The sequence below is a fragment of the Oncorhynchus keta genome, chromosome 29, assembly GCF_023373465.1.
Source record: "Oncorhynchus keta strain PuntledgeMale-10-30-2019 chromosome 29, Oket_V2, whole genome shotgun sequence".
NCBI classification, from domain to species: Eukaryota; Metazoa; Chordata; class Actinopteri; order Salmoniformes; family Salmonidae; genus Oncorhynchus; species Oncorhynchus keta.
In genome coordinates this window covers 42,734,619-42,755,379 of record NC_068449.1, presented here as the reverse complement: position 1 = coordinate 42,755,379, position 20,761 = coordinate 42,734,619, and the positions used below count along the sequence as shown (strand labels likewise).

Genomic DNA, 20,761 nt, shown 5'->3' with positions numbered 1-20,761 from the left:
CTTGACTAGTCTCTCAAAGCACTTCATGATGACAGAAAGTGAGTGCTACGGGGCGATAGTCATCTACTAATTTTATCTTTGCCGCCTTTTGTACAGGAACAATGGCGGCCCTCTTTAAGCATGTGGGGGCAGCATAGTGGGATAGGGAGTGATTGAATATGTAAACACACCAGCCAGCTGGTCTGCGAATGGTCTGAGGACGTGGCGAGGGATGCCATCTGGGCCAGCAGCCTTGCGAGGGTCAACACATTTAAATGTAAGAACTCACGTCGGCCACGGAGAAGGAGAGGGTGTCCCGCAGGTCTTGGTAGCAGGCCGCATCGGTGGCACTGTATTATCCTCAAAGCGGGCAAAGAAGGTGTTTAGCTTGTCTGGAAGCAAGACGTCGGTGTCCGTGACGTGGCTGGTTTTCTTTTTGTAATTTCCTGTAGACCCTGCCACATACAGTGGGGAGAACAAGTATTTGATACACTGCCGATTTTGCAGGTTTTCCTACTTACAAAGCATGTAGAGGTCTGTAATTTTTATCATAGGTACACTTCAACTGTGAGAGACGGAATCTAAAACAAAAATCCAGAAAATCACATTGTATGATTTTTAAGTAATTAATTTGCATTTTATTGCATGACATAAGTATTTGATCACCTACCAACCAGTAGGAATTCCAGCTCTCACAGACCTGTTAGTTTTTCTTTAAGAAGCCCTCCTGTTCTCCACTTATTACCTGTATTAAATGCACCTGTTTGAACTCGTTACCTGTATAAAAGACACCTGCCCACACACTCAATCAAACAGACTCTCCACAATGGCCAAGACCAGGGAGCTGTGTAAAGACATCAGGGATAAAATTGTAGACCTACACACGGCTGGGATGGGCTACAGGACAATAGGCAAGTAGCTTGGTGAGAAGGCAACAACTGTTGGCGCAATTATTAGAAAATGGAAGAAGTTCAAGATGATGGTCAATCACCCTCGGTCTGGGGCTCCATGCAAGATCTCACCTCGTGGGGCATCAATGATCATGAGGAAGGTGAGGGACCAGCAAGAACTACATGGCAGGACCTGGTCAATGACCTGAAGAGAGCTGGGACCACAGTCTCAAAGAAAACCATTAGTAACACACTATGCCGTCATGGATTAAAATCCTGCAGCGCACACAAGGTCCCCCTGCTCAAGCCAGGGCATTTCCAGACCCGTCTGAAGTTTGCCAATGACCATCTGGATGATCCAGAGGAGTAATGGGAGAAGGTCATGTGGTCTGATGAGACAAAAATAGAGCTTTTTGGTCTAAACTCCACTCGCCGTGTTTGGAGGAAGAAGAAGGATGAGTACAACCCCAAGAACACCATCCCAACTGTGAAGCATGGAGGTGGAAACGTCATTCTTTGGGGATGCTTTTCTGCATTGGGGACAGGGCGACTGCACCGTATTGAGGGGAGGATGTAAGAGCATTGAAGATGGGTCGTGGCTTGGTGTTCCAGCATGACAACAACCCGAAACACACAGCCAGGGCAACTAAGGAGTGGCTCCGTAAGAAGCATCTCAAGGTCCTGGAGTGGCCGAGCCAGTCTCCAGACCTGAACCCAATAGAAAATCTTTGGAGGGAGCTGAAAGTCCGTATAGCCCAGCGACAGCCCCGAAACCTGAAGGATCTGGAGAAGGTCTGTATGGAGTGGGCCAAAATCCCTGCGGCAGTGTCTGCAAACCTGGTCAAGAACTAAAGGAAACGTATGATCTCTGTATTTGAAAACAAAGGTTTCTGTACCAAATATTAAGTTCTGCTTTTCTGATGTATCAAATACTTATGTCATGCAATAAAATGCAAATTAATTACTTAAAAATCATACAATGTGATTTTCTGGATTTTTGTTTTAGATTCCGTCTCTCACAGTTGAAGTGTACCTATGGTAAAAATGACAGACCTCTACATGCTTTGTAAGTAGGAAAACCTGCAAAATTGGATGTGTGTCAAATACTTGTTCTCCCCACTGTACGTCTTGTGTCTGGGCCTTTGTATTGTGACTCCTTGAATTGCGCCTCTTTCGCTTGTTTGATTGCCTTGCTGAGGGAATAACTACATGGTTTATATTCGGCCATATTCCTGACCTCTTTCCATGATTGAATGCGGTGGTTCGCGCTTTCAGTTTTGCGGGAATGCCGCTGTCTATCCACAGTTTCTGGTTGGGGTATGTTTTAATAGTCACAGTGTATACCACATCTCTAAGGCACTTCCTAAAAAACTCACACACCGCGTCAGCGTTTAAATCAATGTTATTGTCTAAGGCTCCCGTAACATTTTCCAGTCCACGTGAACAAAACATTCTTGAAGCATGGATTCCGATTGGTCAGAAAAGCGTTGATTGGTTCTAGTCACTGTTACATCCTGTTTGAGTTTCTGCATATAGGACAGTACAAGCAAGATGGAGTCGTGGTCAGATTTGCTGAAGGGAGGGCGGGGTGGAGCCTTGTATGCATCGCGGACGTTAGAGTGGCAGTGGGTCCAGTGTTTTGCTCGAGCGGGTACAACAGTCAATGTGCTGGTAGAATATAGGTAGCCTTGTTCTCAAATTAGCTTTGTTAAAATCACCAGTTACAATAAATGCAGCCTCAGGATATATGGTTTCCATTTTTTTTTTTTTTTTTAACCTTTATTTAACCAGGCAAGTCAGTTAAGAACACATTCTTATTTTCAATGACGGCCTGGGAACAGTGGGTTAACTGCCTGTTCAGGGGCAGAACGACAGATTTGTACCTTGTCAGCTCGGGGGTTTGAACTCGCAACCTTCCGGTTACTAGTCCAACTCTAACCACTAGGCTACGCTGCCGCCCATAGAGTCCAGTGAAGTTCTTTCCAGGCCATCGTGGTATCTGCTTGGGGGGTGACATACAATGCTGTGACTATAATCAAAGAGAATTCTCTTGGGAGATAATGCAGTCATTATTTGATTGTAAGGAATTCTACGTCAGGTGAAAAAAAGGACTTGAGTTCCTGTATGTTGTTATCGGTACACCATGTGTCGTTAATCATGAGGCATACACCCTCGCCCCTTCTTCTTACCAGAGAGATGTTTGTTTCTGTCGGCGCGACGCGTGAAGAAACCGGTTGGCTGTACCGACTCTGACAACATATTCCAAGTGAGTCATGTTTCCGTGAAACAGAGAATGTTACAATCGCTGATGTCTCTCTGGAAGGCAACTCGTGCCCTAATTTCGTCCACCTTGTTGTCTAGAGACTGGACGTCGGGCGACTAATATGCTCGGAAACGGCGGGTTGTGTGCTCGCCTTCTAAGTCTGATCAGGAGGCCGCTCCCTCTGCCTCTCCTGCGACGACGAAGTTGTTTTGGGTCGGCCTCTGGGATTAGATCCCATGTCCAGGGTGGAGGTCCGAACGAAGGATCCGCTTCGGAAAAGTCGTATTCCTGGTTGTAATGTTGATAAGTTGACGTCATTCTTATATCCAATAGTTATTTCCCGGCTGTATGCAATACCACTTAAGATTTTCTGGGCTAACAATGTAAGAAATAATATATTAAAAAACAAATTACTGCATACTGCGTTTCCTACGGACTTTCCAAAGCGAGGCGACCATCTCTGTCAGCACCACTACTGCTGACATGATTCGCTATCCTACATTTCAGAAAGGTTTGTTATCGGAAGTTGTAGCCTTGCTGAACGAACCCCATGGTTGTGGGTTTGATTCCCGGATGAACCACATATAGCTTCCTGAAAATACAAGTTACTGTCTAGATGTTAAAAGTTCTGTACAGTAAACGACCATGGGGAAGCCAGGTTAATTCACTCACTGAGGGAGAATACAGTATAGGCAATGGAGCCTTGATTATGGAAATGGCCCTACTTGAGTGTCCTTGATGAATGCAATGGAGAGCCCTCTGGGTGAATGCAATGGAGAGTCTATTGACATTGACTCAGACCTCATGTGTGGGTGGGTGGTGGCTTAGTGTAGCTCTGGGAATGGTCTTAGTCATCATTATCCCTGGTTGTTGATCTCTGTCTCGTTGGGCGTAATGACAAGGTCAATGTCGTTGTGTCACTGTTATGCAACTGTTGTGTTGACGGACGCGGAGCTAGGGTTTGTGGACATCTGTGCTCCACGCTGAAAATGCATGCATCCAAAATGGCACACTATTCCCTATATAAATACACTACTTTTGACCAGGGCCCATAGTTTGTAATTGGTTTCATACACTTTATTTATCAACGTTAGTCCCATTGAGATCAAGTCTCGTTCGACATAAAGACCTGGGCCTGTATTAACAAAGCGTCTCAAAGTCAGAGTGCAGATCTAGGATCAGTTCATACATACGGCCCCTGGCCAGGAGGTTTTGCCTAGCTGCTCATTGAGAGGTCCTGTTGACTAGGCCACTTGCCATGACAGTTTGCTAAGGAGCACAGTTAGGTTCAGTGCCAGAGCCGCTTGGTACTGAAGCCAAGTGTTGGTTGTTGGAGAGGTGATGATGGCGTTGATTTGTCAACCGCTGTGGTTTGATGCAGGTCCAGTATGCCTGGTATCAGTGGATTAACACCTAGGGCCTCCGCTGTTTGTGTCTGTGGATCTCATTAGTCAATACATGCTCCACATGTTATCAATACGTTTCCCAGTAAGGGATGATAATGCCTAAAACTGTTGTTTTACAAAAATGTAGCAATGTCACATAGACCATTTAATCGTAGACAAAGCCTTTTCATTCAAATGGGCCTATCTTTTTTTTTCTCCAAAATGAATACTTTCACAAATAATCGAATACTTATGTACGTTTGGATATTCAAATATTCTGATACCCGTGACCATCCCTAATGGCGAGGATGACATCATGTAGGAGGTGTTGGATTGATGCTGGTGGTGATGCATGGTCCTCCTGGTACTAAGTTCTTCTGATTCTTCTTCCCCTACAACAGTCATGTCATCACGACAGTAGAACATTCCTCTGAGTACAAAGGGAAATTGTTAAAAAATAAATAAAAGGGCTGGTATGTCAGGGAAAAACCTGGCCTATTTCATGTCCCACTCTGCCCCTGCAGAGGTGCATATGTTAAAGGGATTATGAATCGTGCATGATTAACAAATCAAAATAAGGCCACAAATAGCATCACCGACAACAACATAAGAACTGCGAGGTTCCTCTCTCTCTCTCTGATTTCTACACGACGTCTGCTTGTTCAGCTTATCATATCCATACGATGTCACGCCTACTCAAGACTGTTTACCCCTGACTGCGTCAAATCTCAATGTGGGAATGGTGACATTGGATGGAAACGTCGTGGCCGGGGCTGGAATTTAGTGACAGCACGTCATTGACTCGGACTAATTCCAATGTTAATTTGCTTTGGTTGTTGGCAGTGGTTGGCAAGGGCACGCGATGACGACGCTGGCAGACGCTGCAGGCCCAGTTGGCACATGGCGGTCACCCCCGTTGGCTACATCTGTGAGACACAGCTGAACACAATCATCTCTATCTTTACCCTCACTGGAGGCGAGGCCATTTGCAAACTAGATGTTGCCCTTGACAAGCAGTAGCACCGGACAATTGCTTTGGATCCAAGCCGCTTCTCTTTCTCTTTAGGCTAGAGAGGACTCGTTGTTTCAGGAGCTCTGCAACCAAGAGTTAATTCATCTTGGCAGGAGATGGAGTGATTGAACGGTGCTTTTTGTGGATTTAACTTCAACAATTTGTAATAGGAGAGAAGAAAGAGAGCATAGGGAGAGGGAGAGGAAAAAGGGAGGGAGAGGGAGAGGAAAAGGGAGGGAGAGGGAGGGAGAGAGAGAGGGGAGAGGGAGGGAGAGCCAGACAGCGAGATGGAGAGACAGAGACTGTGGCTGTCTCCTGGGGCAGATGGCATGCTGGGATTCTTTCGCTCCTAGAGACTGAAGAGTGTGTGTTAATTCTCACTTATTATCTCCCCAGCTAGAATGAAGCCTAAGGGGAATCACCAAGTAAAGACAAACAACCACACACCTCTCTTACTCTCTGTGTCTTATTCTCTGTCTCTCCTCGCTCTCAATTCACTTCAATCTGCCTTATTGACATGACGTAACAATGTACATGTTGCCAAAGTGTACTTAGGAGGTTAAGTGATACATTTACGATATGAACATAGTTAAAATAATAATCAAGACTGTCAACTGGACAACACTAACAACGATAATCAAATGTCAAAAGAACCATACATTGAGCAATAACAACAACAATGCCGTGGAGGACATGTGCACTGTCCCTCATTTTATGGCAGGCAGCAATTTAGTGCTCTCTCTCTCTCTCTCTTTTTCATCCAACCTCTTTAGCTGCATGCAATGTCCATGGCATATTAGTGGATCTAAACAGAACAGTGTTTGGAGGGAGGGAGGCAGAGAGAGTGGAGCAGAGGGGTGAGAGAGAGGGAAGGAGGGAGAGAACAAGAGAAATGGATAGAGGGAGGGGAGCAGAGCATAGGGATGGGAGCGGTAGACACAACAACGCCAGTCACATTTCTGTGAGAGATTCTGGAACAGGACAAAGGCTGACAGTGGAAAACACAAACCAGCTACAAAGGGCCAGGCAGCTCTGCTAAACTCGGGCTGCGTCCTACACGGCACCCTCGTTCCTTTAGAGTGCACCACTTTTGACCCGGGCCCATAGGGCTCTGGTGAAAAGTAGCGCACTATAGTGAGTAGGACGCCATTTGGGACACACGCCGAGGTTAAGGCTGAACCCAATACACAGAGACGCCTCATTGGTTGGCTCCCCTGCTGTTGTTTTTCACAAGTCAGCGATTTGTCGCCTCATGTGGGATATTTCCTCACCGCTTGTTGTTCGTTGCTCATTAAACAGTGTCATTAGCTGAGGTTGCGCTGAAGTCGTCACTCCTTTAGAAAATAGAGCTGATTGTAAGCGAGACAACTGTTAACGTAACAGTATAGGAATTACCCCAACCAGCCAGGTAAGTGTGTGTGTGTGTTTGTGTGTCCATGTGTGTCTGTGTTTGTAAAAAAGTGGTATTTGACACATTTTCATTATCTGGGGTGGTGGTTGTGGTGTGTTTATGTGTGTGTGTGTGTGTAAATAACTAACATCCCAGTAATGTTCTCAGTCACGTCCTTCTTCTCCGCACCTCTTCGCGGTGGCACGCTCACACAGCCGTGCTACATTCAACACCAGGGCCAGGGTAAAAGCTGCTCTGACACATGGCCCGTCCCGAACCACATACTATTCCACATATAGTAAGCCTCTGGTCAAAAGCTGTGCACTATGTAGAGAATACGGTGCCATTTTAGGACACACCCACAGATGAGCCAATAGAGGTGTCAGCCAGAGGGTTTGGGAATGACACTGTGTGTGTGTGTGTGTGTGTGTGTGTGTGTGTGTGTGTGTGTGTGTGTGTGTGTGTGTGTGTGTGTGTGTGTGTGTGTGTGTGTGTGTGTGTGTGTGTGTGTGTGTGTGTGTGTGTGTGTGTGTGTGTGTGCGTGCCTTCATTGTCTGCATGTGTGTAGAGAAGCCCTCTTGCAATGCTGAAACTAGCTCAGCCTAAAGTGAACCTGCAAAACAACGCTTTTCACCGTGGCAATAAAACACACAGCGAGCTCCAAAAGTATTAGGGCAGTGACAACGTTGTTGTTGTTGTTGTTGTTTTGGCTCTGAACACCAGCTTTTTGGGATTTGAAATGATACAACGACCCTGCTGTAAAAATACAGACCGTCATCTTTCATTTGTATGTATTTTCATCCGTATTGGGTGAACCGTTTAATAATTGCAGCACTTTTGGTACGTAGTCTCGCCCGTTTTAAGGGACCAAAAATACAAGGACAAATTCACCCATGTGTATTTAAGTCGTCAAAGGTGTAGTATTTGGGCCCATATTCATGGCACACAATTATTACATCAAGCTCGTGACTCGACAAACATATTGGATGCATTTTCAGTTTGTTTTGGTTGTGTTTCAGATTATTTTGTGACCAATAGAAATGAATGGTAAATAATGTGTTGTGTCATTTTGGAGTCAATTTTACTGTAAATAATGTGTTGTGTCATTTTGGAGTCACTTTTACTGTAAATAATGTGTTGTGTCATTTTGGAGTCACTTTTACTGTACATAATGTGTTGTGTCATTTTGGAGTCACTTTTACTGTAAATAATGTGTTGTGTCATTTTGGAGTCACTTTTACTGTAAATAATGTGTTGTGTCATTTTGGAGTCACTTTTACTGTAAATAAGAATAGAATATGTTTCTAAACACGTTCATGTGGATGCTACCGTGATTACGGATCATCCTGAATGAATCACGAATAATAATGAGTGAGAAAGTGAGATGCACAAGTATCATAGCCCAAAACCTGCAACCCTCACACTGCAGTTACCCTCACCCCTTCACTCTACTGAGAGAACTGTAGAGAGGAGAGAGAAGACACACACACCTGCTGCTGTATATATTAGATCTTTTCTTGTGAGAGAACATACAGTGGGGCGAAAAAGTATTTAGTCAGCCACCAATTGTGCAAGTTCTCCCACTTAAAAAGATGAGATAGGCCTGTAATTTTCATCATAGGTACACTTCAACTATGACAGACAAAATGAGAAGAAAAAAAATCTAGAAAATCACATTGTAGGATTTTGCACAATTGGTGGCTGACTAAATTATGTTTTGCCCCACTGTACGTGAGCAGTTTATTTGAATATGTCTGTACACAGTGTGTGTGTGTGTGTGTGTGTGTGTGTGTGTGTGTGTGTGTTTCAGCATGTGTGCGAGCACACACATGTTTTTCAGTGTGTACAATGTTTACCCTTCTTCTCTTCACTGGTACTTAATCTTCTGTCTAATCCACACTGCTCCAAGGCAGCCATGTTTCATAAGATTTAGCAGTGAGACGCAATTTGGGGAACTGTAAAATGGGTCATTCTATCCTTTTGGGTTTCAGGGGGATTTAAATAGCAAAGAAAGCACACGTTTTTTTAAAAGCTCCGATTAGCTCCACATTCGCACTCTCACCAAATATTCTCGGATTTCTCAGATACATGCAGAAGCTCATTAAGGTAGGCTACTCTCGAATACAGTACATTTGCACACTCATGCACGCTCTTACGCACGTATGCACATCATCTTTTGTTACTGAGAATGTTCCTGAACAGCAGGAAATGCAAACTTTTAGTATGTTTGAGTTTTAAAAAGGATTCTAAAGTTTGTCATTTCGATTTTAGAATGTCAGACTTGCTTTTCCCTTAACGAAAAATGTATCGACCCCTACAAAAATGTCCAGAAATTATAATTCACATGTCCTGTTTTCCGCGGGGTTATTTTCCTGCTGTCATCAAACTGGCTCAAATTAAGATTGTACATCTGTATTGGCATTTGACATGGATTCACACACGTACGAACACACAGACTCATACGCATACACACACTCTCTTTAGGTGCAGCATAGAGAGGAGAGAGTAAAGAGTAGGAGACGAGAGGAAACCGTTATTTGAGCTGAGCACTTCTCTCTGAGCCAGAGCAGGGTAAACCCATCGAAGAGAAGACCCTGACCTACAGCAGCAGGTGTGTGTCTTCTCTCTCCTCTCTACAGTTCTCTCAGTAGAGTGAAGTAGTGAGGGTTACTGCAGTTCAGGGCTGATTGTGCCCTCTCTCTTTCTCTCTCTGTGTCCCTCTCTCTCTCTGTGTCCATCTCTCTCTCTGTGTCACTCTCCCTCTGTCTATCTGTTCCTCTCTCTCTCTCTCTCTCTCTCTGTCTTTGTTTCTAATCATCCCCTCTGCCACCATCAGACCAATGAGCTGGAGAGGACACAAACGCTCTCACATTTTTTTTAATTATTTTTTTATTTCACCTTTATTTAACCAGGTAGGCCAGTTGAGAACAAGTTCTCATTCACAACTGTGACCTGGCCAAGATGAAGCAAAACAGTGCGACACAAACAACAACACAGAGTTACACATGGAATAAACAAACATACAGTCAATAATACAATAGAAAAGTATATATACAGTAGGTGCAAATGAGGTAGGATAAGGGAGGTAAAGGCAATAAATAGGCCATAGTGGCGAAATAATTACAATATAGCAATTAAACACTGGAGTGATAGATGTGCAGAAGATGAATGTCAAGTAGAGATCCTGGGGTGCAAAGGAGCAAAATAAATAACAGTATGGAGATGAGGTAGTTGGATGGACTATTTACAGATGGGCTATGTACAGGTGCAGTGATCTGTGAGCTGCTCTAACAGCTGATGGTTAAAGTTAATGAGGGAGATATGAGTCTCCAGCTTCAGTGATTTTTGCAGTTTGTTCCAGTCATTTGCAGCAGAGAACTGGAAGGAAAGGTGGCCAAAGGAGGAATTGGCTTTGGGGGTTACCAGTGAAATATACAGTTGAAGTCGGAAGATTACATACACCTTAGCCGAATACATTTAAACTCAGTTTTTCACAATTCCTGACATTTAATCGTAGTAAAGATTCGCTGTCTTAGGTCAATTAGGATCACCACTTTATTTTAATAATGTGAAATTTAAGAATAATAGTAGAGATAATGATTTATTTCAGCTTTTATTTCTTTCATCACATTCCCAGTGGGTCAGAAGTTTACCTACACTCAATTAGTATTTGGTAGCATTGTTTTTAAATTGTTTAACTTCTGTCAAACATTTTGGGTTGCCTTCCGCAAGCTTCCCACAATAAGTTGGGTGAATTTTGGCATATTCCGTCTAACAGAGCTGGTGTAACTGAGTCTGGTTTGTAGGCCTCCTTGCTCGCACACGCTTTTTCAGTTCTGCCGACAGATTTTCTATAGGATTGAGGTCAGGGCTTTGTGATGGCCACTCCTATACCTTGACTTTGTTGTCCTTTTAAGGCAATTTGCCACAACTTTGGAAGTATGCTTGGGGTCATTGTCCATTTGGAAGACCCATTTGCGACCAAGCTTTAACTTCCTGACTGATCTCTTGAGATGTTGCTTCAATATGTCCACATAATTTTCATTCCTCATTCCCCCATAGAGACTGCCAGAGGTCCGGACAATAGGCCCTCCTATTTGACACACTGACCTCTGTTTGAGAAGTAGTTGGTGAACCTGGCGAGGCAGTCATTTGAGAAACCAAGGCTGTTGAGTCTGCCGATAAAAATGTGGTGATTGACAGAGTCGAAAGCCTTGGCCAGGTCGATGAATACAGCTGCACAGTGATGTCTCTTATTGATGGAGGTTATGATATCATTTAGGACCTTGAGCGTGGCTGGGGTGCACCCGTGACCAGCTCGGAAACCAGATTGCATAGCGGAGATGGTGCGGTGGGATTCGAAATGGTCGGTGATCAGTTTGTTAACTTGGCTTTCAAAGACCTTAGAAAGGCAGGGTAGGATAGATATAGGTCTGTAGCAGTTTGGCTCTAGAGTGTCTCCACCTTTGAAGAGGTTTCCAATCTTTGGGGATCTCAGACGATACGAAAGAGTGGTTGAACAGGCTAGTAATAGGGTTTTGCAACAATTTGGGCAGATCATTTTAGAAAGAAAGGGTCCAGATTGTCTCGTCCATTTGTAGGAGTTCAGCGATTGCAGCTCTTTCAGAACATCAGCTATCTGGATTTGGGTGAAGGAGAAATGGGGGAGGCTTGGGCAAGTTGCTGTGGGGGGTGCAGGGCTGTTGACCGGGGTAGGGGTAGCCAGGTGGAAGCATTGCCAGCCGTAGAGAAATGCTTATTGAAATTCTCAATTATCGTGGATTTATCAGTGGTGACAGTGTTTCATAGCCTCGGTGCAGTGGGCAGCTGGGAGAAGGTGCTTTTATCCTCCATGGACTTTACAGTGTCCCAGAACCTTTTGGAGTTATTCTCTCTCTCTCTCTCTCTCTCTCTCTCTCTCTCTCTCTCTCTCTCTCTCTCTCTCTCTCTCTCTCTCTCTCTCTCTCTCTCTCTCTCTCTCTCTCAAAGTAATGGCCACTTTTCAGTTCATGATTTGAGTTTGAATTCATCACTTGAACTGAGTGGATTAGAATGGCATGAACTAAATTCCCTCTGCATGTGTTTCTATTTCTGTTTGTTTATTTGTTGTTTGTTCACGTGTGGTTGCTTTAAGGAAGGGCTGCGGGGCCGAGACACGTGCTTGCCTGCTAGACAGACCTCAGGTTCTCTCTTTTTTTTATCTCTCTCTTTCTTTCTCTTGTACTCTGTGTGTCCCTCTCTCTATCTCACACACAAACATACACACACACACAATCTCTCTCTCTCTTTGTGCCTCTCTTTCTCCTCTACTGTTCTCCCCTCGCGTGACTCGTTTGAACATGAGTTGTAGCTCATTAGAAAAGTGGAATAGTAAATGATTTGACTGTCTGGGGCGCTGTGCTCCACATACACTGCTCTGCTTCACTGTCAAAGACTCAGCACAAGTGTGTGTGTGTGTGTGTGTGTGTGTGTGTGTGTGTGTGTGTGTGTGTGTGTGTGTGTGTGTGTGTGTGTGTGTGTGTGTGTGTGTGTGTGTGTGTGTGTGTGTGTGTGTGTGTGTGTGTGTGTGTGTGTGCGTGTGTGTGTGTGTGCATTTCTTTGCTCTACAATAATAGTCTTAGGTTTCATTGTTTTAAGAGGTGTAGATACAGGTGTAGGATCTTAATTTGATCACACTTTTGTTGCTGAGAAGTTTCCTGCAGAGATATGCGAACTCGTGTTGTATTCAAAGTGTAAAAAGGCTTCTAAAGTTTGTACTTTTCGCTTTAAAAGGTCATATTTATCAACCCGATAAATGTATTAACCCCTGAAAAAAAAAATGTCTATTAATTAGAATCCACATAATTATTCATTTTTTTCTGTTTCTGCAGGATTATTTTCCTGCTGTGGCAATCTGGCTCAAATTAAGATCCTACACCTCTATTGGGGATTTGAGGGTTGCATTACATTTAAAATGTTATATCCACATAACTGTCAATAACCATTACGGTCTATGACCATCAGCAGGCTGTTAGCCACCCTGCCAGCTTAGTGGAGTCAGTGTAGTCAGCGCAGCTATCCACATTGAGACTGTGTCTGTGCTTCGATCTAGGTTGATCAAAACAAAACATGGCGGTGTTTGCTTTAGCAATCTCACTGGGATAAAGACCTCCTCCATTCCTGTCATTATTGAAAGAGATTGTGATCTCTAACATCTCAAAATAGGGCTACTTAATGTTAGATACCTCACCTCCAAGGAAGTCATAGTCAATGAACTAATCACTGATCATAATCTTGATGTGATTGGCCTGACTGAAACATGGCTCAAGCCTGATGAATTTACTGTGTTAAATGAGGCCATCTCCTCTTGGTTACACTAGTGACCATATCCCCCGCGCATCCCACAAAGGCGGAGGTGTTGCTAACATTTATGTCAGCAAATTTCGATTGACAAAAAAAAAAAAAAAAGAATGACTGCGTTTTTGCTTCTAGTCATGAAATCACTTTTTATAGCTACTTTTTATAGCGGCCTCCTGGGCCACAGCGTTCCTCACAGAGTTCCCAGAATTCTTGGACCTTTTAGTCATGGCAGATAATATTCACATTTTTGGTGACGTCAATATTCACATGGAAAAGTCCACAGACCAATTCAAAAAGTATTTCGGAACCATCATTAACTCAGTGGGTTTTGTTCAACATGTCTCCGGACCTACTCACTGCCACAGTCATACTCTGGACCTAGTTTTGGGTAAATATTGGGCGAATTAAGGGTTACATTACATTTGACATGTTATATCCACATAACTATCAATAAGAATAACTGGGTATAACCATCAACTGTAATTTCACACTCTTCCCTCTGCAGATATATTTGAAAGATATTTCCTGTGAGTCAGCCAAGGCAATTCAAGAGAAAATATGCTTAGCTCCTTCTTGACTCGTTCTTTTGCTGTCAACACCTGCTGTTTGTGTGAACAATACTTCTCAGTTTTGAAAATCACAAAAGCATGGCAGTGGTTAGTCATCTTGGCAGCGAGAGAGAGGGAGAGAGAGAGCGAGAGGGTGGGTTGGGGGACCGGAGAGAGAGAGAGAGAGTGAGAGGGTGGGTTGGGGGACCGGAGAGAGAGAGAGAGAGAGAGAGTGAGAGGGTGGGTTGGGGGACCAGAGAGAGAGAGAGAGTGAGAGGGTGGGTTGGGGGACCGGAGAGAGAGAGAGCGAGAGGGTGGGTTGGGGGACCGGAGAGAGAGAGAGAGCGAGAGGGTGGGTTGGGGGACCGGAGAGAGAGAGAGAGAGAGAGAGGGTGGGTTGGGGGACCAGAGAGAGAGAGAGAGTGAGAGGGTGGGTTGGGGGACCGGAGAGAGAGAGAGCGAGAGGGTGGGTTGGGGGACCGGAGAGAGAGAGAGCGAGAGGGTGGGTTGGGGGACCGGAGAGAGAGAGAGAGAGAGAGAGAGAGACAAAGAGAAAAAGAGATTGCGATAGACAGAGCGTATACAAAGAGTTGGCTTGGATGTCGGAATGATAATAACAAATGTGTTGTATTGAAGTCATTGCAGCCTTTCAGCCATCTTGGCAGCATGTAGCCTTCATCTGATAGCAGCTAGGCATTATGTGAATACATCCACTGACGGGGCGTTTTTTGTGACATTACAGAGGCATCATCCACTGCCAACAATGATCTACGTCACATCAGTCGCCAGCAGGACATTCTCTAGGCCTCTTCTCTGTGGGGTGAATGTGTGCGTGTGTGTGAGCATCATAATTATTCCCTCTCCACCATGGCATAAATGGTTGGCAGCTCCAGTGACAATAGACTTTGAAATTCACATCCTAACCTCCAACAGTTGTCATTATCGTCCTTCTCCTATTGTTGTTGTGTTCAGAGCTGAAATGGAAATATGATTGTTTCGAAAAGGTGGAGGCTGGCCGCTTTTGTACTGCTTGTGTGTGTGTGTGTGGGGGGGATCTGAGCCTGTTTGTGTGTGCGTGTGTGTGGGGGGGGGTCTGAGCCTGTTTGTGTGTGTGTGTGTGGGGGGGATCTGAGCCTGTTTTGTGTGCGTGTGTGGGGGGGTGTATGTGCCTGTTTGTGTTTGTGTGTGTTTCTTTAGATTTTTTGTACTGTTAATTTTACTGGTATCAATTTACAAGAATAAATCCAGTCGATAGACTCTGTAGAAAAGACTACTGTAGACCTCCTAGGACCCAAAGATAAAATATACTGAACAAAAATATAAACGCAACATGTAAAGTGATATAAAATATCCCAGAAATGTTCCATACGCACAAGTTTATTTCTCTCCAATTTTGGCCACAAAATTGTTTACATCCCTGTTAGTGAGCATTTCTACTTTGCCGAGATCATCCATCCACCTGACAGGTGTGGCATTTCAGGAATCTGATTAAACAGCATGATCATTACACAGGTGCACCCTGTGCTGAGGACAATAAAAGGCCACTCTAAAATGTGCCGGTTTGTCACACAACACAATGCCACAGATGTCTTCTGTTTTGAGTTAGCATGTAATTGGCATGCTGACTGCAGGAATGTCCACCAGAGCTGTTGTCAGATCAATTTATGTTCATTTATCTATCATAACCCACCTCTAACTTTGTTTTAGAGAATTTGGCAGTATGTCCAACCGACCTGACAACCGCATACCACGTGTAACCACGCCAGCCCAGGACCTCCACGTCCAGCTCCCTCACCTGCGGGATTGTCTATAATCTCTTCGATTATAATCACAGCCGTATATATCCCCCCCCAAGCAGACACATCGATGGCTCTGAACGAACTTTATTTAACTCTTTGCAAACTGGAAACCATTTATCCGGAGGCTGCATTCATTGTAGCTGGGGATTTTAACAAAGCTAATCTGAAAACAAGACTCCCTAAATTTTATCAGCATACCGATTGCGCAACCAGGGGTGGTAAAACCTTGGATCATTGTTACTCTAACTTCCGCGACGCATATAAGGCCCTGCCCCGCCCCCCTTTCGGAAAAGCTGACCACGACTCCATTTTGCTGATCCCTGCCTACAGGCAGAAACTAAAACAAGAGGCTCCCATGCTGAGGTCTGTCCAACGCTGGTCAGACCAAGCTGACTCCACACTCCAAGACTGCTTCCATCACGTGGACTGGGACATGTTTCGTATTGCGTCAGATAAAAATATTGACGAATACGCTGATTCGGTGTGCGAGTTCATTAGAACGTGCGTCAAAGATGTCGTTCCCATAGCAACGATAAAAACATTCCCTAACCAGAAACCGTGGATTGATGGCAGCATTCGCGTGAAACTGAAAGCGCGAACCACTGCTTTTAATCAGGGCAAGGTGTCTGGTAACATGTCCGAATATAAACAATGTAGCTATTCCCTCCGCAAGGCTATTAAACAAGCTAAGCGTCAGTACAGAGACAAAGTAGAATCTCAATTCAACGGCTCAGACACAAGAGGCATGTGGCAGGGTCTACAGTCAGTCACGGACTACAAGAAGAAACCCAGCCCAGTCACGGACCAGGATGTCTTGCTCCCAGGCAGACTAAATAACTTTTTTGCCCGCTTTGAGGACAATACAGTGCCACTGACACGGCCTGCAACGAAAACATGCGGTCTCTCCTTCACTGCAGCCGAGGTGAGTAAGACATTTAAACGTGTTAACCCTCGCACGGCTGCAGGCCCAGACGGCATCCCCAGCCGCGCCCTCAGAGCATGCGCAGACCAGCTGGCCGGTGTGTTTACGGACATATTCAATCAATCCCTATACCAGTCTGCTGTTCCCACATGCTTCAAGAGGGCCACCATTGTTCCTGTTCCCAAGAAAGCTAAGGTAACTGAGCTAAACGACTACCGCCCCGTAGCACTCACTTCCGTCCTCATGAAGTGCTTTGAGAGACTAGTCAAGGACCATATCACCTCCACCCTACCTGACACCCTAGACCCACTCCAATTTGCTTACCGCCCAAATAGGTCCACAGACGACGCAATCTCAACCACACTGCACACTGCCCTAACCCACCGGGACAAGAGGAATACCTATGTGAGAATGCTGTTCGACTACAGCTCGGCATTCAACACCATCGACCCTGGGTCTCGACCCCGCCCTGTGCAACTGGGTACTGGACTTCCTGATGGGCCGCCCCCCAGGTGGTGAGGGTAGGCAACAACATCTCCTCCCCGCTGATCCTCAACACGGGGGCCCCACAAGGGTGCGTTCTGAGCCCTCTCCTGTACTCCCTGTTCACCCACGACTGCGTGGCCACCCACGCCTCCAACTCAATCATCAAGTTTGCGGACGACACAACAGTGGTAGGCTTGATTACCAACAACGACGAGACGGCCTACAGGGAGGAGGTGAGGGCCCTCGGAGTGTGGTGTCAGGAAAATAACCTCACACACAACGTCAACAAAACTAAGGAGATGATTGTGGACTTCAGGAAACAGCAGAGGGAACACCCCCCTATCCACATCGATGGAACAGTAGTGGAGAGGGTAGCAAGTTTTAAGTTCCTCGGCATACACATCACAGACAAACTGAATTGGTCCACTCACACTGACAGCGTCGTGAAGAAGGCGCAGCAGCGCCTCTTCAACCTCAGGAGGCTGAAGAAATTCAGCTTGTCACCAAAAGCACTCACAAACTTCTACAGATGCACAATCGAGAGCATCCTGGCGGGCTGGATGACCGCCTGGTACGGCAACTGCTCCGCCCTCAACCGTAAGGCTCTCCAGAGGGTAGTGAGGTCTGCACAACGCATCACCGGGGGCAAACTACCTGCCCTCCAGGACACCTACACCACCCGATGTTACAGGAAGGCCATAAAGATCATCAAGGACATCAACCACCCGAGCCACTGCCTGTTCACCCCGCTATCATCCAGAAGGCGAGGTCAGTACAGGTGCATCAAAGCTGGGACCGAGAGACTGAAAAACAGCTTCTATCTCAAGGCCATCAGACTGTTAAACAGCCACCACTAACATTGAGTGGCCGCTGCCAACACACTGTCATTGACACGGACCCAACTCCAGCCACTTTAATAATGGGAATTGCTGGGAAATGATGTAAATATATCACTAGCCACTTTCAACAATGCTACCTTATATAATGTTACTTACCCTACATTATTCATCTCATATGCATACGTATATACTGTACTCTATATCATTGACTGCATCCTTATGTAATACATGTATCACTAGCCACTTTAACTATGCCACTTTGTTAACTTTGTCTACATACTCATCTCATATGTATATACTGTACTCGATACCATCTACTGTATGCTGCCCTGTACCATCACTCATTCATATATCCTTATGTACATATTCTTTATCCCCTTACACTGTGTATAAGACAGTAGTTTTGGAATTGTTAGTTAGATTACTTGTTGGTTATCACTGTATTGTCGGAACTAGAAGCACAAGCATTTCGCTACACTCGCATTAACATCTGCTAACCATGTGTATGTGACAAATAAAATTTGATTTGATTTGACCGGTCACCCGGACAGTTGATGAAACTGAGGAGTATTTCTGTCTGTAACAATGCCCTTTAGTAGGGAAAAACCCATTCTGATTGGCTGGGCCTGGCTCCCAAGTAGGTGGGCCTATGCTCTCCCAGTCCCACCCATGGCTGTGCCCCTGCCCAGTCATGTGAAATCCATAGAGAGGGTACCTAATTAATTTAATTTGACTGATTTCCTTATATGAACTGTAACTAAGTCAAATTGTTGAATGTTGCATTTATACTTTAGGTTCGGTATACATCCTTAGTTCAACTTCAATATCCTTATTTTAGCTCAACACTATCTCCACCTCAACCCTTTGTTCCGCTTCATAACTTTTCTTACCATCTCATAGCAACCTCTTTCATTATTTAATATAGACCTTCAAAGTCGCACATTAGATATGACTTCAAAGTCGCGCATTGTGTAGCCTAGGCTACGTGTGCATTCCAAAATGGCACCCTGTTCCCTATATAGTGCACTACTTTTAACCAGAGCCAGGGCCCTGGTCAAATGTAATGCACCATATTTGGAATAGAGTGCCATTTGGGACGGAACCATCGGCAACCTCCGCTCTCTATTCGCTGTTGCCATGGCGTCAACAGTTGCGTAAGCTACAGGTGTTGGTACTTTTCTCTTTCTCCCCGCTCTTCCTCTCCTCCTGGATATTTCTGGAGACGAAGAGTAAGAAAAACCGCCCCCTTGACGTTTCATAAGTTTCCAAAGCCGTCAGTAATTCCACAGAAGGGTATATGATTATTGTTCATTATCTTCCGCAGTAGTAAGTTGTACTTGAATGTGTCTATCTGTATGAAATGTTGCCACCCACGGTGAGAGAGATGGGAGCCGAGGTCAAGATTTGAGTGATGTCTGTTAAGTAGCAAGTAGTTATTTTCCGGTGTATTGTCATAGTTGATCAATGACATAGTTTGCTATTAGAGGCATTTGCGTCACACTGATTGTCACTCTGGTTGCTCTGTTTTGGCTGCCAGCTAACAGTAATTTTCAGGTAAAAATACATTTCTGGTCTTGTCGTTTGTTCTGTATTTCTTATTTTCTCCTGCTTTTGGGGTTCCCTGTACTATCAATTATTACAATGGTTGTTCTAAGCTAGTAGAGAACTAGGTGCAACAACAAAAAAATATATATTTGCGGGTATGTTGACATCGACTGTAGGGGAAAAGTCGTCTGGAGGAGAGAGTGCATTCATTTTCTCTAAGTTAGCTTCACCTAATGAACCTCTCCCCGGCTGTAAACATACATTACTTCCGATGTTTGTTCCACAAATGTCAGCGAATGTCAGAGAAATGTCAGCGAGGGCACACTTTATACTGCTGTGTGTGTGTGTGTGTGTGTGTGTGTGTGTGTGTGTGTGTGTGTGTGTGTGTGTGTGTGTGTGTGTGTGTGTGTGTGCGTGTGCGTGTGTGTGCAGTCTGTCTGAACTCATCCTCACTGCAAAGGACACTTGGTTTTTTGGTTCCAGGAGTTTGTAAAGGCCTACAGGTATGTTTGGCAGTTACAACGACATTTCAAAATCTTTCCTCTTTCAGTGTTGAAAGAGCCACTCCATTAGGCTTCTTACAATGAAGATTATAAAATGTGTTTCTTGTTCACTTGATAATATTAGAAATATTCTTCATTTAGGCTAGTAATTGCACCAGCCAGAGGCACTGGAGCCCCCACATGCCCCAGCTGGCAACATTGAACTGGAGTGTTGTTTAGCTTCACGTCCCCATGGCAATGGCAGCCCCCCTCCCTCCTCCGCCCCCCTCCATCCTTCTGCTGTGGACTCTATCGACCCCAAATAACCCCAGTGATTCAGATACCCTACTGACAATAGTATAGTCTATAGAAGGAGGCCTCTACACAAGCATATATCAGCGTTTCGACTCTTCCTCTCTGTGTGTGTGTGTGTGTGTGTGTGTGTGTGTGTGTGTGTGTGTGTGTGTGTGTGTGTGTGTGTGTGTGTGTGTGTGTGTGTGTGTGTGTGTGTGTGTGTGTGTGTGTGCGTGCGTGCGTGCGTGCGTGTGTGTGTGTGTATAGCGTGGTAGGACTCATCAAAGTTCTAGGTAGCTTATTATACCAATTAGGCTACGTGATCTTCAGTGGATAATTATATAAATGAATCTCTTTTATTAGTTGAACTTACAGACATAATGTGCAGTAATTTGCTAGTAGAACCAATTTGAATTTGACTTAATTTAAATGTGAGTGTTACTTCTCGCCTCAGATATATACTCCTAAGGGTTTTTTCAATGGTGATCATTGGAATTCCACTTAGTCCCGTACTTCTCACCTCAGCCAAACTGCTGTATTTTTCAGACAGAACTCTCTCTCTCTCTCTATATATATAATGATATTTCC

The 20,761-nt window shown here is 44.8% G+C and overlaps 1 protein-coding gene across 2 annotated transcripts in view; it reads left to right on the top strand.

Moving 5' to 3' along the window:
• LOC118370746 (catenin alpha-2) overlaps positions 1–20,761 on the top strand; it is a 724,633-nt gene that overhangs the window by 24,313 nt on the left and 679,559 nt on the right. The window contains exon 1 of one of the 2 annotated variants that reach the window (XM_052486588.1): positions 6,818–6,937. The exons of the other annotated variant lie outside the window; for it this stretch is intronic. The gene's annotated coding sequence lies outside the window, so the exon portion shown is untranslated. Of the gene's footprint in view, positions 1–6,817; positions 6,938–20,761 lie in introns of those variants that run through there. 2 annotated transcript variants of the gene reach the window in all.